At 38.4% G+C, this 26967-nt stretch overlaps 1 long non-coding RNA gene across 2 annotated transcripts in view; it reads left to right on the top strand.

Annotated features, from left to right (window-relative positions):
• Positions 1 to 16989, top strand: part of LOC112995999 (uncharacterized) — a 39265-nt gene extending 22276 nt beyond the window's left edge. For both annotated transcript variants that reach the window (XR_010388368.1, XR_003262318.2), the window contains 4 exons: positions 3934 to 4078; positions 4961 to 6264; positions 15995 to 16114; positions 16852 to 16989. This is a non-coding gene — a long non-coding RNA (uncharacterized LOC112995999). The remainder of the gene's footprint in view (positions 1 to 3933; positions 4079 to 4960; positions 6265 to 15994; positions 16115 to 16851) is intronic.
• The last annotated feature ends 9978 nt before the right edge of the window (positions 16990 to 26967 follow it).

Raw genomic sequence — 26967 nt, 5'->3', positions numbered from 1 at the left:
TTAGAACTCAGGTGTCAGAAAGTATTATGTTTTCTAGCCAGATATAGTTTTGGAATTACATTTCTGACTTTCAGCTCAAAAAGGTATTTGTAAGAACACTCTTGAGTACTGCTTTGTGTTCTCTATATCTCCTCAAGGTAAACATTTAGAAACACTGTTATACAGATAAATGACATGATTTTCAAAACACGGAGGGAGAAGAGAAGGAAGTGTTCTTTCTGTTGTAAAAAAGGGGGAATGAGAATTTCTGAAGGGTTTCTGTGCTGGAGTATGAAATGGTAAAAGCATGATTTTGCGAGGAGCTTTACTTCCTCTGTATTTAGTTCAAGGAACAAATGTTCATGTCTTTATAAAGCTAGAATGTTTGTGATTTGTCCCAGTGGAAGCTAAAAGAAGTAAGAGTAAACTAGTGTTCTTCTTTTCTGACTCTACACCGACAACAAATCACTGCAGTGGGATCATGAGTTTGTTATAGCATCCTATCCATTTATTGCATAGCTAGGAATATATTAAACACTTCAAGGATAAATTGCAAGCCTCAAGGCATGGTTAGAAATCTTAAATTAGCAAAAACAAGTTTAAATATAGCTCCAGATATGGAGCACACAGCTGGCTCATCATGTTAGCTTAAATCAGAGCAAGTCATCTGAAATAAATGAAGCGAGACCAGTGAACAGAGACCATCAGATGTGATCTACAACCCCCTCCTCCCATGCCAAATCACAAAATTAGATCAATGGCTGTGTTAGTGAAAAAGATTTATGTAGTCTGGTATACTTCATAGCAGCATGTAGACATCTACCAAAATTTTCAGCGTATATATTCTTTTCTGTTGAAAGAATCTGGTCCTCATTCTTGCTCAAAAACAGTTTATTAGTTTGAAATTTTAGCAGGAGCAGGGGAACTAATGATAGGAACTGAATTTAGGAAGTTAGAACGCTTTCAATACAGGAATAAACCAGTCTCATTCTCCCTCAGAGAATCCAGCATTTGGATAGAATTAAATTTAAAAATTGATGGGCAGAAGAAAGATACAAATCAGGGACCTACAGCCTTTACTGAGATAAGTGTTTACTTATTCATCGGTGAACTTTCCAGTTCAATGAAGAATGATATCCTCAAGTTCATCTTGTTCACGTGGAAATACAGAAAAATAAAGGTGGAAGGGATTTTCAGAAATGTTGGGATCTATCTCCCTGCCCCATGGTACAAACAGGTACAACTATATCACTCCTGACAGATGTTGAGTATCCTTTTCTTAAAACCTCCATTTACAGAAAACCTCCATTACAACTCTTCAGGCCAGTGTCTCTCCTGCAGTGACCCCTTGGGCACAGAGGTAGGGAGGACAGGAAAGTGAGACATTCATGGAAAGGGTAAGAGAAGTCCACAGGGCAGTCAGCAGCAGCTCTTCTCCACCAAGGCATGGAAGTGAGAATGGTCTGTGACCACTGGCTGCAAATGTTCGTGGGAAGCAGAGAGCTGGTAACTACCACTAAACACTGGCATAGAGGAGTCCTTCCTGAGGAGGAGTGAATATGATTTCAGTGCAAGGGGTCACATGGCTGCAAATGAGCCAAAAGGAACTTACACTTTCAAAAAGCTGGAGAAATGCTGTCTTTGGACAGCTATTCATGACCATATCTGTTCCAATTGCTAGCCAATCTTTTTCTCTTAACTGTAATAGAAATCCTCCTTGCTTCTATTTATACCTGTTACTTTTTACTCCATCCACAGCAGACATTAGCAGTAGATCGTTCTGCTGCCTTTGTGGCTGATTTTTAAGTATTTGACAGTAATAGCTGCGTCACTTGTTAGTCGTTTCTTCTCATGTAAAATGATGCCTATTACTGCCAAGGTTTGACATTTCCCTTATAGATTGGAGACTTGAGATGTAACTGCCAGCTGATTAAGATGTTTATTAATTAATGAACACACTACAAGGAAATTGGCAAAGCAGCAAACTAATCAATAATGAAGCTAGCTAAAAACATACCACTGATATTAATTCATAATTATATGACTATGCAGACTATTATGTACAACAATTAAGCTGTTAATTATTGGTCTTAAATCTGATGAATCACATATATAGCCACAATTGAATTACAACTATTAAGGTGCAGGATTATTTCCCCAACATCAAGTCTATGGACATAAACTCAATGGAGAGTCCAGCAGGTAGTCCCAGAGGTTCCCCTCTGGCATCCCAGTGAAGTTGGCATTCACCGGTCGGCTTTCCGATCATTTGTAAGTGTCTGTGCTCCTACCATCAAGTAGGTGTCCTCTGTTGTTCTGCTACTGATTTCATACTTTATTCTCCATTTTTTCTGAGCTCAGGCCCACCTTTTTGCCACCTGCGCACCTCCTTTTCTCTGCCCAAACTCCGCTCAAATAAACAACGTGCTCCTAATTACTTTTTCTTCATTGGTCCCAGTTTTGCTACATCATACTCAAATTTCATATTTTTGATACCATAACCTAGGCCATCTTGGCCTCATATGGTATTGGTGATATGGTTACCTTGGTACAAGTAGCCTTGCTCCTCAAACTCCTCTCTCATTATCTAGTTCATAGTGGCTGGCCTTAGTGGACCTCATCCAATTACTAGACATAATTATTCTACTTCAGCCTTGATTCTTCTACCTAGCGCTGAGCACAAGCAGTTCTTCTCTTATCCAACAATGTTTTACATACCAGAGCAGTAGAGTAACTTGTTTTTCACACTTCTGTTTTGCCCTCTAATGCTACTCTCACTCACAATACCTTAACCCCTTCAGTCTTTCCCGATGATTGTCCTCATTGCTGGATTCATTTTAGTTGGTCTATGATTCTCTTGAACCATCAATACTTAGTATGGCCTTGCACCCAGTTTTTCATACAGCTTTCGAGTAGTTTCAGTGAGAACAAATTATCTTAGATGGATTGTATGAATGTGTAATGAAAAATGTCAAAACATACAAGACATCTACTAATTTTCTCCCACTCACAACACACATTATCTTGTCTTAGAAGGAGGTTAGATAAGTCTGACATGATTTGTTCTCGAAAAAATCTATTTCCTAGTTATCTTCTAATTTTCACCAACACTTTTATTATTTATTCCAGAATTTTCAAGAGAGAAGTTTAACTGACCAGTCTGCAATCCTCTGGACCCCTTTCTGTCATTTTTAAAGACAGCTATATCTAGACTTTTCCATCCTTTCACAAGTTTACCCCTCATCCACAGTTTTTCAGATAACCACTCTCTGTCCTGAAATAGTCTTGCCTAGTTTTCAGACAAGTGCAACTCATCTGAGAACTGCCTAAACAATTTGAAAATATCTTGAAGTGACTAACCGGAGCACCTTCTAAGCTTTTCCTCTCAAATCTAGCCTGAACTTCTACTCTTTCTACTCTCCTATTATTTATATAAGTTGGCTGTTGGTGGCAGATCCTTCTAGTGAAAACTGAAGCAAAAAAGACATTAATTACTTCAGACTTCTTTCCTTCATCTGTTAATGTCTTTCTTTTACTGTTGAATAGCTGGCAAATGTTTTGTCTTCCTCTTAAGACTTGACATATCTTTAAAACTATTTTTTTCAGCTTTTCTTAACCTTTCTCATTGCATATCTTTTCATACCTTTACCTTTCTTATTTTTTTCTTTAATGCTAGATTTATTTATCTTTTAAAGGCATTTTCAAATTTGATGTTGTTATTCTTTCTCTACAATTTCTCTTTTTTTCTGTAAGGCCATTGCAGACCTATTGGTATAGTAAGCTGAATCTTCTAATACCTTTCCATGCTCCTCTCTTTGGTATTATTACTTTATGGAACTGCCAGTTTCCCACAATCTGGTTTATTTAGTTGTTTCACTCCTAAAGAATAAAAGCTGAAAGTAACTGAACATAGACATTCAGCTATTTCAAAGTGTTTCTATTCTTTTTTCACAGGTTAATTGACACATTTAAGGCCATATCCAGACATGGAGGAAAATCAAGTCTGATACACTTCTGGTTCTTAATGGGGAAATGTTCTCTAACTGTAGTTCATGAATGGGGAGAAATACTTTCATTCTCTTCAGTTTTCTGAAAAAAGGTTGGTATTGAAACATTTTTAACATTAGAAAAGAACAAAATGCATCAGGAATATTTTGCACAAAGCCACTGAAAACTACTTATTATTTTACTCAGCACTGAAGAAAATTTTATAGCATCTCAAACCAAATTGACTATTGGCATCAATAAGAATGTTTGATACAGTAAGAGCTCATATTGGTAAACATACCTTTCTTACAAGTCACTGTTAAATTTAAAACTTTTTATGTATGGGGAAGGTACATGAAAAATTGATCATTAGGAACAAATTGGAGGAAAATTGAATTTTATGCTAGTTCAGTGATAACAGAAGTTCTTTGTACATCTATAGCACTTTCAGATAATTTCTAAATGTTTTAGAATACACATCAATGTGTAAGATTTGATATTCAGTTCTTATTCATGGTGAAACTGAAAGTTTCATGTTTCATTAAATGACTTCACAAGTGTTAGAATGAGGTTGAGGTACAAAGAGTGTTTTATTCATAGACTACCCAAGTTTTCTGGTGGTAGTGTTTGCCACAGATTTAAAATGTATGTCAACTTGATTTTTCCACAGAAAAACTTTTGTGAAATTAACAACATTTTACTTCGGGTAAAAACTTGGAATAGGTTTCCATTCATAAAAATCCATTTTTGGATTGGATTGTAAAATTTTTCCTAGCACTAGTTGATGTATTCTGATTAAGTATGAAAAGTGTCAACAGTTAGTTTTGCTCTGAGTACCACAGATATGTGCAATATATGCTTTCTCAAGATTAAAAAAAAAAAAGGAAAAAGAAAGGAAGAAGTTCGTAAATGGCCCTCAGTATTTCTATTTATGTTTCTGTGTGGCATGTGTGACTCTGGGATGTGAGTTATATGGTTTTCTGTTTTCTCTCAGCAGCAAGCAATACAATAAAAGAAAATCCCTTTTGGACCACCATCAAGGGGTAGGAGGAAGAACTTGTGAAATATAGAGTTATTTTTCCTCTGAGATGCTCAGCTACATTATACTGGGTCATAATTAAATCAGCAGAGACTGATATCTTTGGAACACCCATTGTAAGCCAGACTGGTATTAATCATCTCCAAGGTGATCCTAGTTACTATGGGAACGATGATATTTGTTTGTGTTCTTAGCGCTGGCTAGTCGCCGAAGTTTGGCAGTCTCCATATAGTAATCCAGCTGATTAGAAATGCTAAGTTGCTGTCATGAATTTTTCATTACTGCTGTCAGTATGAATCTGTCCTTTACAGGAATAATTACTAATTAATAAATCCTATTCTCTGTTCAGGAGGGAAAGGTTGCCTATGCTAAACCTGCCCTTTTGTAACCAAGCTGTTTAAGCCCTTTTGGGCTCTGTCAGGCAAAAAAAAAAGCATTGTTTTTTTACTCACTAAGCTCTCTTTTTGAAAATGCGTAAACTCCTTGCCAGCCCTTTTTTCCCGTGACTTTTAGAAATACTTACTGAAAAAGATGGATAATCTCAACTGGAGGCTTGACTCACATATAGCGTTCCCCCTAGTTTAATTACTTTCTGCTCTCCAGCTGCTCTGGAGAATTGCTCCGGCTCAGGAAAGCGTGTCTGGAGGTCGGCATGAGCTCCCGGACCCCGGCTGCCCTCCTCACACAGCCGGGGGAAACCAGGCCATCCTGCCCCCGGAATGGGTCCCACTGCCACAGGTGCCCCAGCGCAGGCCCCCCTCCTCGGGGTATCTGTCGCGCCCCATCCACGGGGCAGCCCCCGAGGCTCGTCGGGTCTCGACTAACCTGACCCAGAGCAGCAGGTGACCTGCACCGCCTGCTCCTGGGGCAGCAGGGCTGGGGGGAAAGAGCAGGGGGAAGCAGCCGAACACTCCTGGGAAGCCACAAAAGCAGTCGTTAATGTATCAGTGGGGAAAAAGTCTTGTGATCGCTGATTCAGTGCTTAAAAAAAATTGACAAAAAGCCTGGACGAATTACTGAAAATGCGATGGGTAGAGGAGAAGGGAAAGCAGCAAGGTAGTGAGAGAGCATTTCATTTTCCTGCTTCAGCGCATGTCATTCCTCTGTGTAGATGCCATGCTTTGCTTCCCTTTGTATTTTGCCAGGAGAGAAGTGGACAGCGTTTATAAAGTCAGCCCCTTTTGAATCACACAGATAATGTGACCTCACTTCACTGGGAAGCCGTAAACTCTCACAGACACCTTTATTATAATGGTGAGGTATGTATGTATAAAAGCACCTCACAGTCATATTCTTCTTTTTCTTTTCTACAAAGACGTCCTTATCCTGAAGAAGCTACAACCACCCTACCTCATCTTCTTTTTTTTTCTCTCTCCCCTCCCCCCCCCCCCCCCCCTTTAAAGGGCCTGTCTCAGCATCCATATCTAAATCTTTCTGCAGCATTTCATATGACCTGAGACAAGAACAAGGGCAGCTCAGGGGGCTCGCTATGAAGATTTTTTGCAGGAATGGGGCCTTAGTGACAAATACGATTAGAAATTAATCCAGATGTCAAACAGGATGGGAAAAAATAGATGAACAACATACAGGAGTTGGGAGGACAAGCTAGGAGGCAGAGTCTGGGCCCTCTAGAGGACAGCATTTCTAGGCAAAGTGGAAATTTTTATCTGAACTCTGTTGCTGATGGTTTAGATTAACTGGACAAGTTCCTTGGCAGTTTTAATTGGTGTTGAGGAGTTTGCTTCTCCATTTTAAACAGTACTGTCTTCCAAAATGTTACCTGAGCTCAAGACGTAAGGATATTCAGGAGGCATCAGGCAAATATTTGCTGACTGAAAGAAAGACTGAGAGGACCTATACTAACAGGTTAATTAATCTAATCAACCTGTATTAACCTGAAATAAAAACACATACAAGAATCCCAGAACTATGGTGTTAGGAGGTCTGGTTCATTTACATTATGCTAGTGACTGTTAAAAGTATGACTCTATTCCACTATACACCTGAATACAACAATGTAGAAACCTTATCATAGCCGTTTCATAGCACAGAATTAAAAAGGGATATATTCAGTGAGATCTACATCAAAAAGGTTCCCACTCATTCAAAAATGAAACCGAAAAGCATATCTATAAAAATATTCTTGTGAAAATCTGAGAATGCTTTTATCATAATTCTATAGAAATAATCAAACGGAAAATGAAAATGAGAAATTTTCATCCAGAATAAACTTTTCAGGTTCTTAATGAGATCCTGAATAAATAAGCCATAGCATCAGATATTGAACATTTAGCACAAAAGGTCTTTCCATTGTGTCAAGCATTTCTGATTATTTTAATGCTAAAATAAGTGAAGTAGCATTCAGTAAGCATCTTTGAAAATATTTACATCAACCTGATTGTGTTACAGAAAATCCAAAATCATTTACAATTTCTGAGACATAGGGAAAATAGTTGGTGAATATATTGACAAAAATATTGCTTGCCGAAATCTTTATGTGATTTGAAAAGCCAATAATTACCGTCAGAGTTCTGAGACTATTGTATTGCAAAGGACTGAAATTAATCATTATGATCAGAGCCGTAAATCTCCTACCAGGAACAGATAACACTATGGAGTTTCTAAGTACATAATTTACACTTCTCTAATTCTCTCTGAAACATATTATGGAGATTGTTGTTCACACCTATGAAATATTCATCAGGAAGATTATTTTATAACATTAAATATTTGGGAATAAAATGTTTGGTTTTGTTTCTTTCCCATTAAAACAGACTTTTTATCAAAAGAAGCTTGATTTAATTTGTTCTGCTCCTTGGAGGAGGAGCTTTCCAAAGAAGAAAAAAACAATAGCCACACAGGCAGGCACCTAACCTGAGATTGCCGACCTATTCCTAACGATTAACCTGATTTTCTGGCATGCTACCTGTCACCATACATATTACAAATTAAACCTTTCGGTACTCTTAATTTGGAAAGACAAGTCAGGCTCATATTCACAATTCACTGAATTTTGCACTACCAATATTTCATGCCTTAAGTTAACATATCCAAGAAATGCCAGAGGTTTACATCAACATATTCTCAACATCAGTACTTCAGGCCAGTTGTAGCTACTTTAAATTTAGATATGGTAGGTGAGTCAGACATGTAGATATGATCAAGCCAAAGTTAATTAAGATCCTTAGTCAGCCATAAATCAAAGCAAAAGTTAAAAATATCATTATCAAGATGCTATAAGAGGATGCCACACAATAATAAGAACTAGGAATTTGGGTTAGTCTCTGCTCTGCCTACCATATTTTATGCATGTGTTCAGTAAAATACTCACAGAGATTCAATACTCATTTAAGAGGATATCCTTCCTCATATAAAATGAAAGAGAGCATTACATGAATAATGATGAGACTGAAATTAGCTCTTGTTCCTTAAAAGAGCAGCAACTCTGTCCAGCTTAGAGGTAGTTACAGAAAAAAAGATGGTTCTGGTGTCACAACTATTTTTTAATCAGTCATCCAGAGGGTATGACCACTTTGTGCGTATCACTCACGTGGGACAGCTTTTTCCCAATTTACTTCGGGAATGTGCTACGGTCAAGGAGATGTTGGCTAAGCTGCTTCATCTTTTCACAAGGAATTCACTACTTGTGAAATGTATCAGATGAAAGGGTCTTCGGAGCTGTCTACCAGATCACAAACTTGGCCAAACTTCCCCATGGGGACCTGGCAGCATTTTCTCTGAGAGAGAGCAGCCTTACAGAAGATACCAGGGCAGTTCAGCCTTTGCATCCAGTCACACTTTCCTCTCTCTGCTGGCCACAGTGGCAGCCAACTTGCCTTTCTGCAGTTTGTGGGGCGTGCTGCACTTTACAGCAGCATCTGAATAGCAGTAACTAGGACTGCTTCATAAGTGTACCATCTGGTATAGGTGTTTGAAATCTGATCTGCCGGGTAATGCGCAGATATCATGCAAATATTTGTAAAAATTAGGTTTTGGCTGCATGAAGGCATAAAGGTTTGGGAACTACTGTCCTTCATAAAATGCCAGTGTCTCCACATGCAGCAAAACTCTTGTGTATGAATAAGATAATTCACTACTTGCTTTTTGTGGCTCTCCTGTTTAGAAGGTTTCTGTCATCCAGTCAGAAAATAAAAACATCATTATGAAATTTCAAAGTTAACCATTCAAATTACACAGAAATTTGCAAACTATCATGAGCTCTGTTAAGAACACCAGCTTAGGTGAAAAATCAAATGTCTCAAACATTGTGTAACAACCAGAAAATTAAAGGAAAAAACAGCTGAAGAAAAACAGATTGAAGGGTTTTTTAGTCCTTTTGGGACTAAACACACAGGTGCAAACAGAACTGAATTGGGACTAGCCTCCTTCTGTATTAGCAGTGGCTAAGCAGGTGAATATCTGCTCAATACAGCACTGGGAGACAGAAAAGCTTCTGTAGAGGAGGGCCAGTATTTCTTTTCTAACTCGATATCTTACCATATAAATTCATATTTTATGAAACAGTTAATATATACCCCATGGCAGGAAGCAGATTTTGAAGATGAAAGTTGAAAATTTAGGAATAGAAAATGGAATATCACCTAAACAGTATCATGAAGCCTGTAGTGTTTGTACTCATATGGAGTTCTTGGTGGGAGGAGGAAGAAGAGCTATGCTTTGGCCTATGCATATGGCATATGTTCTTAGTGACAGAAAATTAATATGAATTTTGCTTTTCCTATTGTATTTTTATCATCCAAGAACTGTGAAGAAAAATGAATATGGTTTTTGAGCTCCATAAGTGGAATTGTTCTGAAAAAGTAATAAATGGAAAATTAACCCATAAATAAGCAATCATGCTAAGAATAAAAATAAAATCATTAAATACTCTGCATGTGCAATAAGACAGCTCAGATATCAGTCTTCCATTCTGATTTCTTTTCTCCACAAATGTTCATTGTTCACTATTCTCAGCAAAGACCAACGTTATGTTACAATGAATGTCCGTTTGATGAAGCAAAAAAAAATTAAACTGCGGACAGCCCAGTGAATTCAACTGCCTACTTCACCTTTTATGCAGTATTCACAGTAGGATGTGCCTAACGGGGGACCTAGCTCTTCAGGCAACTCCCTTGACAGAAATGCCAGCACTCTCTAATAATACAAAGCTAAGGAAGTAATGATTTCAGTCTCTGAAGTGCTCCTATAGATGAACAGATCATGTTTTACCATGAGCAAGTTTAAAGCTTCATTTGGCCTGAGGCACAATATGAAATTGTATCCATCTCCCTCACCCTCGCCTTTTGGAAAACAGAGAGGATTGAGCATAATTTCTTGTGAATATTCAAGATTTACCTTCCAGGATTAATTTTTAAGACATCAGAATGCTATTGTTTAGGGAAAGGAGTCAGAGAATTTGTCAAATTAATGAAAATTATCACCATTTATTTTATTCTTGAATTTAGTATATTTGCTGAAGGTTATGTCATAATAATCAGTTACCATATACATTTAGCTTAAATTGGTGCTTTTTTCAATAAAGCTGTAACCAGTGGTAGCAATGGAAGATGCAACAGTGTAGCTGATGAAGTCTGCTTCCCCAGGCAGTGCAGCAGTGTCGGTCACTGTAATTCTAATTCTAGTAAAAAATGCCATGTTGTGACTTATAAACTATGTTGCTACACTTATAGATGGATAAAGCCAAGGTGATGAAATTGTGTTGGGCGGACAGAACTGTTGCCACAGTGCTATCCTCAGCAGTAAGACAATCATGCGTCCTTTGACATCAAAGAAGTTCTAAATTCCTGCACCACCTAAATTAAGGGGAATAATCCTTAAAGAGGTTTCCTTTTTTTACCAGTTGGAAGAAACAGGCTCCTCCAGAAATTTGTTAGGTTTTTAGATATGCTGTATGCTGTAGATATGCTGTAGAGTTGTGTTTCTTTTTATTAAATGTAAAGACATTAGGCAACGTAACCTCACTTTCAAGTTAGTTCTTATTTTCAAGTATAGCTGATGCAGGCATGTATGTTTGCATGGAAGGAAAAGGAAAAGGCTTCAGTTTCCTTCTTTGGGTAACTAGTAAGTTGTGATAGTTTTTGATGACAGTGCATGCCAGCCAGCTTATATGGTTGTCAGCAAAACCTATTGATTCAAGAGGAAATGACAAACTTGTCAAGGAAAATAATCCTAAAATCTGTCTTTCCTAACCTCTATGGATCATTTGTGAAAAGCTGGACAGTATTATTAATCAGTTGGGGTCCAAGTCTTATTTTCATTATAGTATAATTTATTCCTACAATTCAGCATTCTTATAATGGCAGAGCTAATTCAGGGACACAAGAATAAATAAAAATGAGAACAGATACTACTAATGAGGGAATGTTGTTTGAGTGGTAACAGTGATATCACAATAATGGCACAGATTATCCAGAGAAATGAATAACATAATGGCTCACTTTTTCATTTAATTGGTTTTCCTTTCACTAGAAGATTGAGGCTCTGTTTTCCATCCAAATCTTCTCACAAGTAATTAGTGGGTGCACACTTCTGTCAGAAGTGAATATTTTTCCATAGTCCTCAAACTGAAGTAGGCAACAGATCATTAGGACTGGCATTTCTAATTACAGCTCTAATTATACAAAACCTTTTTGCCCAAAACAGCAAGAAACAGTTCCTACTGCTTTATGGAAGCAGAGTTCTTACCAATCAACATTCTAGTATAACATTCATTTATGTAAAAGTCAATTGCTGCATACTACCCACTGCCAACTGTTACCCACATGTAGCTTGAGTGGCAAAATCCATCTAGCACTATATGCTCCTGCCAGCTTTCTTTAAAATTCTGCTGCAGCATGGCGCTTTTCTTTTCTTAATAAGTATGTTATCAACAATGAACTAATATCAGAAGCAATCGGAAGCCGCCACTGGCAAGCCAGCAAGTTCCAGTGTTCCTTATTTTAGTCACCAATGCAGCTCTCTCAGTTCTATATCACTTTATTATTATTTCTGTATCTTGTAGCCTGAGAGGCCACTGGCAGCTTATACTGCTCGCGATTTAAATACTATGTAGTGTTACTCACCAACACAAGGAGGAGGAATGGAACAAAACCAAACACATTCTCAGAACACAAAGGAGCTCCTCGGATGCCCTAAGAGGGAATAACTCATGCGATATATTGGGGCAGAGAAGGGGGATGTTTCTCATGATGCACTCTTTCCGTATTGTATTTTGCCTTCACTAACCATCTGAAGAAATATGTAGCCCTACAAGACAGAACGACACAACACTTGGCAAACACCACCAAAACCAGGACTTCTAACCCTTCTTTTTTTATAGTCAGACATAAAAGAGTTCATATGAGCAGAAGGGAAACGAAGGCAAACTTTCCCTAGCAAAAATAGCTTCTTGCCGATAGGAAATGCCAAGCAGCTGGTCAGGAAAGAAATGTGTCTTTCCAGCACAATAGACTGTGTAGCAACTAGCAAAGGTGGGGAATGATTTTCTGCTCTTCATGCACAGTATTGCTTGGAGGTATGAGAACTACATTAAGATCATGTTACCTCTGATGTGACTGTAAAGAGATAAAACCAGACTCTGGCCTGTGTGGTTGCTCCAGCCAGTAGAACAGGTCAGATATAGAGGGAAGAAATTCTTGCCAAGGAGCAGGAGAGTTGTTAGTACAGTCTTTACTGTACAGAGGCATCCTGGCTAAAGAGACAGAGGAAATGTGTCCACCTGCTCATGCAAAGCTTATGCTCAAATTCTGGAGCATAGTTTAAATAACAAAATTCAACCAAGATCCAATTTTTTGAAGGTATTTAGATGCCTGGCTCTCGCTGCTGCCTTAAAAAAAATTACACTGAACCATGTAAATTTGACTTCACCTATATATAGGCAATTTTGATTCCTGCACTTGTGTGACATCAGATCCGTCGGCTCTTCTCCAGTGGTATGGCTGTGATTTCCAGCTATATTCCCAGAGGCTCAGCACTATAGAAAGGCTTCTGATAAAAAACGCTGATAGAATGGAAAAGATTCTGTTGCAGTGGTGGTGTAACACTTAACATCGAAAATCCTTCTACGGGCCAAAGGGGCTAAGAACAGATCTTTGGCCTCTGCTGAGATTAACAGAAGTATAGCCCCAAGTCTTGATCTTAGCAGCATAAATGTTTGTGTCTGAGCCATTAAAACTCATATTCAGAGAGGTTGCAGAAGTGGTGCAAATGCTCATTTGTCTGAGAAAATGTGGAAAAGGAGAGGAATAACACTTTTTTTTCCTTTTTCTTTGGTGTGTATTGCTTGAGATTAGTGGTCAGGATGCTATAGACGCTGCCTAATCATGGTTAGCAGAATTAGCGAATAGGGTCAGCAATTAGATAGCTAAAGCAGATCAGCACATGCATCCAGCTAAGCTATAAGGTCATCAATGCAGAAGCAAAAGCAAACACTGAAGAACAGCAATGAGAGGGAGCTTTTGAGAAAGGAACCCAATAGCTCTGTTCCCAAAAGACAGAAAGGCATTTCGTCATGGGAACTGCTGATCAATAGGCTATTGGTTGGGTAATCAGACTGTTCATTGCCCAGATCTCAAACACGACCTTTTAAATAAAATTCTGCCTTGACTGACAGGCTGAAGCTGTTTTTTCTCTTGAGGCTGAAAAGATCTCACCAGAATTCCTCATTGGTCTAAAACAAGGGGCAATAATTGATACATGTGGAAGGGAAATTCTCTAATATTACGAAGCAGGCCAGCACAACAACAGCCTAACACTCTCTTTCTATTCCTTCGGGAAGGCTCTTAGTCATCAATAAGTTGTCAAAGGCCTTCATACATTTAAAATGGAGCAGCTACCACTTTTAGTTAGTTACAGCATCCTCCCTCTTCACCTTTAAATTTGCATTTATTAAAAAAAAATTAGGCTTTGCCCTCTTTCCTGGAACTTTTACTTCAACCAGCCTGATGGAGTTCAATCAGCCACAGCTAACAGCCTGCTCGCAGTGAAACCCTGCCCTGCGGGGTTTGCCACTGGAGCCTGAAACGCTGCATGGGCCAGGGCTCTGCCAGGTGGGAAGGCAGCCCTCATCCTGTGGCTCCCTTTGGGATATATTTGCGGTTACAACCTTCGAACGACGAGAGCAGATTCCTCTGTAAACAGCACATTCTTTCATTCTTCATTTTGCAGGGAAAATCAAAATACAAATTCACTTATCCCATAAGTTACACTCTTAACGTAAGAACCATTCCAACATCACTCACCCGAGAGACAGTACGTACATAACCCTCTCTGCCCCAGGGTCCCACAAGTGTTTTTATTGTGGTGGTGTTTTCCTGGCCCACAGAGGCCTGAAGGCTCTGCTGCCATTCGAAGGCAGCATGGCACTTTGCGTGGACAAGGATGATATTCAGCAGCTCAGCTAGCAGTTTTTTAGGAGCCAAATGCAAAGGAGGGCCAGGTTGCATAGCTGTGCATGCAGAAATGGCAGCCAATACATCTCTACTCCACTGACATCAGCCTCCAACCACCAACACAAACTGAAGCAGACATTTGACTTTTGAGCTAGGACAGCAGCAGAGCAGAGCCCCTTGTTTCTCAGGCTGTGGCCTCTTTGCAGGCTGGCTATCTGCTCTGTGCATGAAAAATGCAAGTACCAATGTTACAGCACCTCTAAGGGTCCCATGTCTGATTTCAGGCAGAATTTAGCCCCCAAAATACTATATCCATATTAGTTTATAGGGTTCCTGAGGGTTCTTGCATACCAGGTAGTGTTAATTCAAATATTGAGCCATCCCACTCGTAAATCTCGTAAGGCCAAAGGTCTGTAGATATTTAAATGTTTCGGCTTATCTTTGCAATTGTGCAGACAGATCTACACCAGGGAGGTGAATGCTCTTCTCTTTCCCTAGCTCGCAAGCCAACTTTTCACACTATTTTATTTCAAAGAGAGGTTCAATAAATAAGGGATCAATAATTCAAAGAAAGAGGAGTCTTATGCAATGGGGACATTCTCAGATTTCACCTTCTTCTGTTCAACAGCTCTGTGTTTTGATCTGGCACTCCCTGAATTAACTCATTCTTAGTACAGGTCTTCTTTGCAGCCAAATCCTGTCATCTGTCACTTCAAAGTAAAGCATCAACGCTGGGATGCTTATAATTTTCTCCATAGTAGATAACGACTATTTTTTTCTTCAAGTGTGTACAGCTCAACAAGCAGTTTCCTGTTTCTACAAGGAACCAACCTCCTCAAGCAGAGGGTTTTTTGTAGCTAGCCTCAATTCTTTCTAGTCCAAGGTCTTCAAAACCAGGTGAAGGCTAAAAAAAAAAACCACAAGAGACTACCTTAGAAAGCCTTGAAATATTTTACAAATGATTTTTAGTTGGATTTTATTTTTTTCCATTATATTCTGTCTTCTGAGCATGCAGGAGACACTCAAGCCACACTTCCATGAGTTTTTGAAGGCTGGAGGTGTTTAAGAATGGAGTTGTCATCTTGGGTTTGTTTTCTCCTGCTGTGAAAATATAAATTCTCACAAATAGTGAGAAAAATAGTCTCATGAGAAGGCTCCAAATATTGCAAGATTTACAATTAAATTATGACAATTGGCCACATGGTCAAAACAGCTACAGCAGATTGATATTTGGCTTCTGCTGCTTTCCAGGACTCTTTCCAATGGCCCTCAATCCCCTGCTTCCCAAAGTATGTAATTTCCATTTCTCTACTGGGCCACTATCTTTGACAGAGTCCCTTTAGCTCTATTCTGGGTCAGCTTGTGCCTCTTATTTGGAAAGTCACTCCTCTGACAGCTTTCTTGCTTGCTCAGCAACCTGTCCAGTTTATTGTCACCAGCCTCCCACCTGGTTCATAATCTAGGGCAGCCTAGACCCAAGGCACTTCTGCTATCTCTAGGTTTGAAATTGTCTGCTGACATTGATTTTTTTCAGGCCAAGCTTCTGCAATAATGTGATGTAGCTTCTCTGATTTCCCAGGCTCGCTGCCTTGATCGGGAAGCCGCAGCATGCACCTGGGGTGTAGGGTGCAGAACTGAAGCCACACGCAGAGCTTCAGCCCTTGCAGGCTGAGGAAACATCAGACAGACTGAGTGACAGGTAATTTCATGTATGTCAGTCTTTGATATAAAAGGCAAACCAAACCCTGATGACTTGCAAGAATATGCCAATTGGGCACACTTCTTTTCAAGCCCCTTTCTTGGTTTCCAAGCTGTACGTGCAGCTGTCATTGATGTCTGTCCCTGAGCTTCTGAGATAGAAAGGCCAGGAGAACGGCTCTCTTTCCTTTCTTCTTTCCTCAAGTACCTGTTTTCTGACTTTAAGGATGTACCCTACCTTTAGGTGAAAAAAAAAGGACATTGTTCCCTCCAGTCTGCAGACGTGTCCATTACTTCTGATCCCTTCTGGCAATTTTCCCTCCTTTTTTCCTGGCACTCATGGCACAACAAGCTTCTCTCTTTTCAGCTGGCTGCCACAGCACTTTATGGCCAGCTCTGTTTGTGGCCTGCTTAGGCATTTATAGAAAAATGTATATTGAGTTAAGCAAATGTATTGGCTGAAATGGAGAAGAGAAGGACACGAGACACCCAGAGCAGTGAAGATTTCCGTGCTCCTTCGCTTAGGGAAAGAAATGTAAAAAAACTGCTGAACTATTCTTTTATTTAATAGTTTAGTCTGGAACTAAAATTATAAAGGAATCCCCATCCTCCTCTATTTCAAAATAGGCATTTTCACAGAAACATCTAATTTTCAGTTACTCCATTCTGAGATTTTATCGTTTATTTCTCTTATTTTCACTCTTATTCTTCTCTGACTGTTGTCCTATTTTCATCCAGCGAGTGAAGGAGAAGCAACAGCCCACATACTAAGGCAGCAAGGATGAAGGTACCAAATAGGAAAGCCAATACTGAAGCAACCAGCCTCTCTCTGTCCCCTGAGGTCAGTATTTTCAGAGCTCCGGTCACACTCCAAACATTCAGATGTCCTTTTTTCTTTGATGTTTGTTACATTTATAATCAATACTGATAATGAAACTGAGGTCAGATTGCAGCACCTGTCCTGCACTGCCAGTGCTCTCCATGGGACCCCTGGAGGAGAGAAAGCCGTTCTGTGGGCACCTTCTTCATGACCGTTACTGAGTTTTGCTTTCTGTTTCTTTCTTTTTTTTCCCAGGAAGTCAGTCAGTGCCAGGCAAGTCACTGTAAGGGATCTAAATACTAAGCAAACCAGCTTTTCTCTCACATGCAGTATTTAAGGCAAACGAAAGTTAAAAATTTGAAAATTAACTGAAGAGTCTTCTGTCCTTTTCAGCTCACATGTGAGCAATGGCCTGTTGTGTGTACATAAGGCCTCTTTCTGTGAATGCTTAGAAATATTCCCATCAACATCAAGCCTTGGTTTTATGAGTGTCCACAGTAATATATTTCAGTGCACCCAATAGAAACTGCTGGGTTTAACATTTTCTAGGTGCTATGAAGCCACATTGTTTCTATCGTTCAGTCTTCTAAGAGCAAAATGGAACGATATTTGAGACTCTGCAAAGAGATCTGTGACAGGGACTATTTTATTTCCCAGTCTGGAAGTGCATTCTGTGGCACCTTTGAGCTAAGGAAATCTTGGAGCTTGTGATCTCACAGTAAGGCGTATGCAGGATAAGCAGAGATCCTAGCAACAGAGGTAGAATGACATAGAAAAAGATTAGCTTAGCCATTCCTTGTAATTAAAAGATGAAAAGGATGTGGGAAAGAAGCAATCAGCAGGGAAGTCAAAGAAGCATGAATCAGTCATGTGCCTGTGAAGAGGGAGGTGGGATATTAAGAAGGCCATGAATATTAGTAGTAGTAGAATAGAAGCCCCAATATCTGCATAAAGTAGAACCAGAAGCTGGAATGCACTGTGCAATAGGAAATGCTAGTTAAGAGAGACGGCACATCTTTTTTTCCACCCCTTATTTGTGCCATTCTGTAAGTGGCTGAAATGAGGACATTTTTAATGAAAATGAGGAAGAAGAACTAATAGAGAAAACAGAATGACGTGGTCATATGCTCTTCACTGTGTGAAGGAGAGTTAAAAGCAGACTAGCAGGCACACTGCCCTGAGCGAGTTTTATGCAATAACCATGGCCCTGGTTTGGCTGCATTCCCTCAGTTCAGTGAATCTTTTCCCTGAGTGAGCAACTAACACTGCTGTTCCTGCTGAAAACAGGCACAGTTTGAACAGGATGTCCAAGTGGACAAGGTCAGGAGAGAAAGTCACTTAGTTAAAGGACATAAATTGGAATAGCAAGTGGCTGAGCTAGGAAGGATTTAGAGGGTCTGCTGGGCAAAATATTTCCCTCTCACTTACTTTTCTGCTAAAGCCAACATTCCCTGTGACATGAAACACAGCGTGGTGACAGTGCTAACAAAAAAGACAATACAAACCTCAATTCCCACTAAGAGAAAACTGAATTTTTGTTGCTACAACTAGATAAATTTCTGCTATATCCAACTACATATATGCTGTGGATGTTCATACACTTTTCAATATGTTATTTATGTTCCTCGGAGAAAGCAAATATTGTTTTCCTTTTAGATAATGCTACAGCAGTTATATATGTCCTTTGTCAGTATTACTTGTGTAGGAGAGAAAACAGATGGTTTCTTCGTACTGAAAAAGGCAAATACTGCATTCAAAGCTTTAGGACGATGTCCACAGCCTTGAGTAACAAAAGGATCCTAAAGAAAATTATTGTAAATTGAAATACACTGATTCAAGGTGAGGGACACGTTTAAGTGGAAATGATGGTTTTAGGGTCTGGGTCCTGCTAATCTTGTTGTTGCTTGCATTCTATGATGTTGGTCATCTTTTTCCAAGTCATTAGCTAGAAAGGCAAGAAACTCACATTTTGATCAATGCTAAGAGACACTAACCATCATTTATAAATAGCTGAATCATTTGTTGTCTCAAGCTACAGGATTTGCTGGAGATATGGTTGAGTACATGAAGACCTGTACCCAATATTGATAAAAAGCTTATTATTCCAGCTTATTATAGAAGCTTCTTTCACCGTGGCAAGGTTCCTAATGTGCCTAACATTTCTAAGGTACCAAATATAATTACTCTTGTGCAACTTAGCAGAATATATGAAATAACTAAGTGGTAGTCAACTTATTTTAGACCCTTCTATTATCACAATAGTTTTATTGTTAGCTTTAGTTATTATGCTTTCTGCTACTATTGGAGAGGAATGAAAAAAAAATTAAAAAAAACACTTGCCTTTATATCCTGGAGATACTCCTTTTTAAATAGAGCAGATGCATATTGATGAACAGGTATGGAGAACCTACACTTCTATGAAGATATACTGTCATTTTAACTCCTCTGGCCAGCTCCAAAAACCTAAAAAGAAATGTATTTCAGGCTATTGTGTGCAGTGAAGAGTCGTCCAAGACAAATTTCTTCAACAGCATCTGTTCTATAAATAGGAAAAGCAGAGAAATCCTTATTTCAAACTTGTCCATATAATTTATCCCCTCTCTAAAATGACATGCATCTGATTCCTTCAGTTGGTGATTTATATGTCTTTCCACTCTACCCAATATATTCAGAGTTCATTCGGGATTGTACTTTTTGACAAGAGATGAGAATCCTTTAAAATTTCAGACAATTTCTACATGTTCTGTGACAAAACTTCATCAGAAAGAAACTGGTTTTGAAAAATCATTTATTTTTTATTCGTGTATGACACCATTTGCTTCTGCATCCTTGAAAAAAAAGAAAAAGTACTATACTAGTTTAAGAGGGGAAATGAGAAAAGAATTAAAATATTGGCTATGTTTGTCCTTGAAGAATGTACGGTTTTAAACTGATTTATAACTTAAATTTTTATACTAGCAGATAATGTTTCTCATTTAGGAAGAAATCTATCTACAGATAATAAACGCAAAACATTTTTCTAAAGCATTCCCTGAGCTGTTTAGGAGGATATTCAAGTAAATGTTTTTGCTGGTTACATCTGATCTGAGGTTTCTGAAAGCTTAGAAATGATCCCTTCATCCTTCCCATAGCACTTAATCTGGATGACCTCAAATAGATGCAGAGAATCTATCAACTTGAGCAGACTGAATTTCACTTTTTAAGAAAGTTAATGTCCTTTTCATACCTTCTGTTTCCTACTGTATGTGGCAGTTTGTGCTGAAACTGTTATGAAAATATAAATTATTCTTAGATAGATAACACAAAGACATTTAAACTGACTGAATGGTGTTCTTTTCTTTTCTGTAGATACTCAAGTATGAAAATCAATGTCAGCTGAACAATGCTTATGACCTGTGTATTGCCATGAGTAGTGCATACTTTGCTTATCCCAGTTCCTGTGGTGAAAGTAATTTTAAGTGTCAATATTATCAAAAGACGGCTTGAACAATGTTCTGGAACATAATGTTACACTATGATTAATTATTTGTTCAGTTCAGTGAAAAACACAGTCTTTCTCTCCTCAAACCAAGTTTTTACCCATGAGACAGGCTAATATATTTTATGCCATGGAGTTCTGCAAGCAATCTCACTGCCTTGCTTCCAGGGAGATGGATACATCTGTTGATCATATCTGAAAGCAAGGACTATGTCTGGGGCTCATCTAGCTATTTTTTACAGACTTTTTGGTCTTTATCTCGCAAATCATTGTTTCATTATAAAATAATAGGTGCACTTAAGTGCCTTTGAAGCAGCCAAAGCCTAACTATGATGGTAGAGCCAGTATCAGCATGCCCGAAAACACACATATTCTTTATGATGATAAGCATTTCTGATGTCAGAGAAGAGAAGAAAAGAAAGTGGAAAGGGTGTATGATCACACAGAAAGCTTCACATTTACTAATTATGTTAACAAGTGTATTCACTTCTTCATGGAAAATCAAAATTCTTCAAGGAAATGATATTAATGGAAAAAAGCTGATTGGTTACACTGTAAAAAGAGCAGAAGTTATTCAGTCGCAGATATCTTGAGCATATGGGAGAATAATATAGCAAAAAAATGCATGTAAATCTTGATTGTTAGTAAAGAGTTATCTGTTTTTTGCAGCAAACGAGGAATTCATTTATTTAAATTGCCTAGAAGGGTATCTGTGTCAGGGCGCTGCACGGGCCGAGGGCCACTGCCCTGCGAGGCCATCCCTTATTTTATTAAAAAAGTGACTTCGATACGGTTCTCTCAGTAGGTATTTCTGTTTTGGTCTCCTTCTGCTGGATTGTATGTACTTGGTCTGACAGTGTCCTGTCAGGCTTTGAGAAGAAAAGCTTGAACACAGACTTCACCACGCCAGCTGATTTTATTCCTTCTCAGACTCCTCTGCATCATAAAGCTCAGAAACAATTTTACTTCCATGCTTTCCCCTCCAAGGCCTTGATCTAGTATTTTCTCGCAGAGATTGGACTCTGCAAGGAGTTTCTTGATCTTTTGAGATACCTGCCTCAAAAATGCTGAAAACATATGTCATAGAGTCCAATAGCCCTCATTGTCTTTGAGCAAGCACAGAAGTTTCACTTCAGGAGGTCAAAAGGAAAGAGTTACGATTTGTTCTCCTGTTTCTTTTACACAAGTGTTGAAACATGTGTTTTAATAATCTTTAACAGCTCATATTAAAGATTCTTTTTAAGGGTGGGGGTTTTTTTGTTTTTAGTAATAGTGTGTGATAACAGCAGAACTGTTTTTAATGGGCTATTGAAGATGGCCTGCACCAACAGCTCTCTTTCTGATACAATGCAGTAACTTTTTATGTTTGCTGAGATATCAGCAGACATCACCTTATTTTTAAAAAAATCTGAGAGAATTTGATCATGTGTTAGCCTGCATCCTCTGACTTAGGATGCTAGCCTCCTTTGTCCGTCTCTTTAATCTCGTTATTAATTTTCTCATTTTTCTAAGCCTTTGCATGTGATGATTTATGTTGCAATTGCCTCCATTTAGCCCGTGGCGGACTAAGGCAACCCAGTATTTTGGGCACAGGTATCATCACTGTGCCCCATGCTGTTTATTCCTACTGAGTTAGGAAGATCTTCAAAAGCACAGAATTGAGTATTTCTTACCCAATTTAGGAACTGCACAGACCTTGAGATCCTGTGAGTGTGTCATGGATCACCAAACCAGAAAAGAGAGATCTCAGGTAACAGCATACCTATCTAGCTTTATACCCTTTTTGAGCTCCATATCCCTCAAAAACACGCAATTTGAAGTAACATCCAGTGAGTACAGGGTACACATGGGTTAACACGGCTCTGACCCTTCATGCCTTTCACACCTGACCTATGCAAGCATGCCATGAAGCAGATCAGCTTCCAGATCCTACTGAAAGCATTATGTGTGTATATACATAAATATTTATGTGTGTATGGTGTGTATGTGTAAAAATTATATATATATACATATACACAATTTAACAATTGATTCAAATGAAATAATTTAATGCAAAATTAATCTTTTTAATATTTACTGGAAAACTGTAAGATACACGAGGGCTCAGGGATACATTTTTCTCCATCTGCCTTAGTTTTGGAAAGCTACTTTTAACATTAGCTAATTAAGCTCTACAGGTCTCGGAGGAGAAAGTTACCGACCATTGTAGACACACAGCCATAAGAAGCACCCATGCCTATCTTTGGAATCAGAAGTGATGCTGAAGAAATGATTCACCAGTAATAAAAATCAAGCAAATTTAGCTCTCTTTTCTATTTTCAGGAATGCATTTTGATTATTATAAAAGTTGCAGTCATTAATAAACATTCACCCAGAAACTGGATGTTTGAAACATGACAAGAGTAAATACAGACAGAAAATTATAGAAAGGTATTCCACAGATTCACAGGAAGGCAATGCCAAAACTGATATTAGAAGCCACAGACAGTCTGTTATGTTTCTCTAGAAACCATTAGACCATAGTGCCATCCAACATCATAACTCATCTGAGTCACGATGACATTATGAAGAGTTTCACAATGAGCTTAAACCAGTCTGCTGCCAGAATAGTCTGGCTCATTCTTGCACCTACACAGATATGCCCTGAAGCAGATCAGCTCCCTGATCCAGCTGAAAACTAAAACGTATATATCTCATAGTTGCTGTTGCCACTGCTGTAGCTGTTTTTGCTGCGTTTGTTTTCAGCTGGTTACGTTCTTGATCTTGCTGACCACAGCTGCTTAAGGACCAGGTAGGAAGGGGAAGGAAGAAGGAAGGGAGGGAGAATCTGTCCCTTATGTTGGCACACAAGATTTAGTCAACTTAAACCAAGTAGGAGACCAGCGACTAAAGCATCATTGTAAAGCAGAGCAGGTGTGGATGTAAACGTCACAGAGTTCTTAATGACTTTGAGAAATGGCCTAACCTATTCTGCCTGCAAAATAAAAATGCAGACTAAAATAAAGTAAATGCGTAAAGGCAAGGCATGAAAACTTTGCAAAACTGCCAGTCTAGATAACAGTGAGATAGGTAGTAATACTCTAAAGCATACGAATATTCATTCAAAAAGTCACTGGACAAGAAACGAGTATATTTGCTTCCTTAGAAGAAAGAGTGGGACTGTCTTCTGTGGCAATATGCATCCTCCATTTCTGTGTTAGTTATAACACATACAGATTTCAAAAGTATAGTTTAATGAGAATCCAATGTATCCAATTTTATTAACTCCAAACCTCTCCTAAGCCATTCATCCGACTCCTCTACACAAGGTTCAAAGAGTTCTGCCTTTTAATTAAGTTATAAATCTAATGCTTTCCCTAGTTCCCATAAAGAGGTAATAATGAACACTTGTTTGCTGGAGATAATGTAATATGCCCACACCATATACCTGCATGCTTCCTGTCTGTTGAAATGATAATGAAATCTTTGTAGGAACGAGATGAGTTTAATTGTATTACACCCTCCATGTAATATAACAGCCAATCTTCTCTGTATTCTTTCATTCATATATTTTTGTTTGATGGTATTGAAACCCTTGAAAAACTTGTGACTATAATAAAACAGTAATAACAATAAACACTACTGCTTGGAAGTGGAATAGAACATGTCAAAATGGTAACTATTTCTGAAAAAAGCAAAGAAGTGCACACTGAAAGGAGTTATATGAAGCGCTTCTGTACTGTGATCATTTCCAAACTAACTGTGCTTACACAGACAAGCAAACCATGTCTCAGCGAGGGCAGTTGAGTGGAAATATATGTTCCACAGTTGCACTAAAAATGAAATTTTATGTACTATATTAAGGAAATTATAAAGAATGACACTGAAAATAGTATATTCATTTATATAACTTAATGTGCTCTCACCTTGGATATTCAATTTTGACACAGTTTTCAGAAGTTGTTCATTGCATAAATATTTAAGGCCTCCAGAAAGTCAAAATAAGTAATTAAAAGGCAGAGGAATGCTTTTCCCTAAGAGGACTGAATTAAAAAGCAGAGGTATATTGATTATTACTACCAGAAAGGTAAGTATTGTCTTCATATAAACGCTGTCTTTGCCTTGAATTTTTACCTTTGCCTTGTAGAAAACATACCTTCCCAGAAAGAAAGACTGTGAACAAATGGTGCTTGTGGCAACTGAGCACAGATATCCCTAGACAGATTAGCCAACAGATGTCTGCCACAAGCAATCACTGAAGCAAACACTGACTGGCTTTTGGTAAGCACTGGGTGTACCACAGACAAGATGCTCCTAGAAACTCAAATACTTATCAGCTGATCCAATTAACTTTAAATAAAAGGATAAACTACCGTGGGACTTCAAGGAAGGTGTTGATTTCAGGAGAATAAATTTTGATAAGGGAAGGAAACTAGTTAACAAAATCAGCAAGACAAGAAGGTTGGGGATTTGACTCCAGTAAGGCTGATGTTTTTTTAAATCAACAGCATACACATACGCATTTCAAGTATGGGAAGCCTTTGAGGACAATGCCAGACCTAGCTGGATTAATAACAACCTCACTAAAGCAATACCAAAAGAAACAGAACAAGCAAGGTAACAAACTGGGGAAAGGGATGCAACGGAGCAGGCACTATGTGTGGGAATACACTGGGAATTATTAACTCTCCTGCCCAGCTACGCTTTAACCTAACTAAAAACAAAACAACCCCTCCCCCCAAGAACATAAACATTGAGAGCTGTATTCCAGATATAGCCTCTATGAACACTTTGCCTCATTTTTCAGCTAGGATAATTACATTAGAAATGTCCAGGGGGGTGTCGGGGGGAGGTAGGAAAGCAAAATGGCTAGTAGGAAAAGAAATCTGGAAATAGGAGATAGAAAAGTGTGGAAAATGGAAGAAAGACATCGTGAAAATGGAAGATGTGTAAATCCTTACCTATGGGAAAGCTAAATTCAAGCCCTGAATGCTCGCACAGTGGTAAGCCACATAATCTCCATTACAGTATCCTGCAAAAATTGGCACATGAAGTGGATATTGTAGTAAGGAATTTCAATAAATCTACAGAGCTGACAGGAAGGGGGAATGTATTAAAAATAGTCAACATTTTATATGTATTTATTAAACGGGAGAGGGAAGGACAGGAGGAGTAATCTGGCCACTTACAGGTCTGCTAGTACGATCCAGGCAGTATAGGAGGACTCAGAAAAAAATTGCAAGGAATTAAAGACAAGAATGAAAATGGGTAATAAGATAAAATGCAGTGTGGATTTACCATAGATAGATCATACTGCACAAAATTCACATCTCTTTTTGAAATAATAATTTTCTAGACATAATATGCAGTAGATCTCCTCTACTGTGACTTCAACAAAGCACTTGCTATGGTAGCACATGTGAAATTTTTCGCTAATCTGGAGAAGAAGAGAATTAGGAGAAAAAATGAACTGAATATTAACCATGAAACAGGGACATGACGAGCTGGGCTGGAAGGGGATGTATCAGGCTTCAGGGAGGTAATTAGTGCAGTTCTTCAAGGCTCTGACATGGAACTAACCACGTACCATTTATTAATGAACTTAACAAAAATGTACATTTGTGCTAATGTGATTCTCAGAAGACACTAAGGGTGCAGCTAAGTTAGCAGCTCTTTCCAAGTCGGTAGTGTACTTCTGTCCCCACGTACGACACAATGGTTCACATCACAGAGCAGTCTCACAGCACACATGGGATTCCTTCCAGAGGAACATAACTCGGGAGATGTGCTCCAGTGTGCTGTGGGAAGAATTTGTTTAAAAAGAGAAAAAAAAAAAAAAACAGAAATATTTATATATTTACAATAGATATCAGGTTAGTCCTTATACCTTTTTTTTAACAGCAGAACAATTGGCAGTTGCAATGAAATTAAAGTGCTGATAAAAGTTTAAAACTGACAAGGGAAGCATATTTATTGGCAATTAATTAAGCTGCAGTTCTTTGCAAAAACAGTATTAGTAAAATAAAGGGCTTAGTGGGATTCAGAAATGGATTAGATGTTCTTATGAATGCTGTCATAAATAATTACACTAGCCAGAATAAAAACTGACAACAATGTTTTTATGATTCTTTCTTATGGAATACTTACAGTGATTCTTTTTCTACAGTGATTCTGGCATTACCTGCCAAAATTAGAACCAAGAGAACATATTAGATACACTGCTTTTGATATAACGCAGTGGATTTTTATATTTCAAGTTCAACAAACTATTCTAAAATAAAAAGTAATGTAACTGTCAGATTTCCATTCTTTACCAGACTGAAGATTGCAGTTCTGTCAGCTGTCATTCAGACAAGTAACACTATTAAAATTTGGGGTGTACTGAATGCATAAAGTACTCCACTGAGGATAATTTGAAATACTGAGTCCTGAAATACAAAACAACTTAACACTGCCATATATAGAGCATTGATGAAAGAGTTAATAAATGTGAACTGAAAGTTAAACATGTGATAGGTATGATAACTGGAATTAATTTGATTGTGAGTTTAATTTAAATGGTTCAAACAAAGAGCAT

The sequence above is a fragment of the Dromaius novaehollandiae genome, chromosome 3 (genome assembly GCF_036370855.1).
Source record: "Dromaius novaehollandiae isolate bDroNov1 chromosome 3, bDroNov1.hap1, whole genome shotgun sequence".
Lineage (NCBI taxonomy): Eukaryota > Metazoa > Chordata > Aves > Casuariiformes > Dromaiidae > Dromaius > Dromaius novaehollandiae.
The sequence above is the reverse complement of the archived record's forward strand: the minus strand, read 5'-3'. Positions and strand labels throughout refer to the sequence as shown.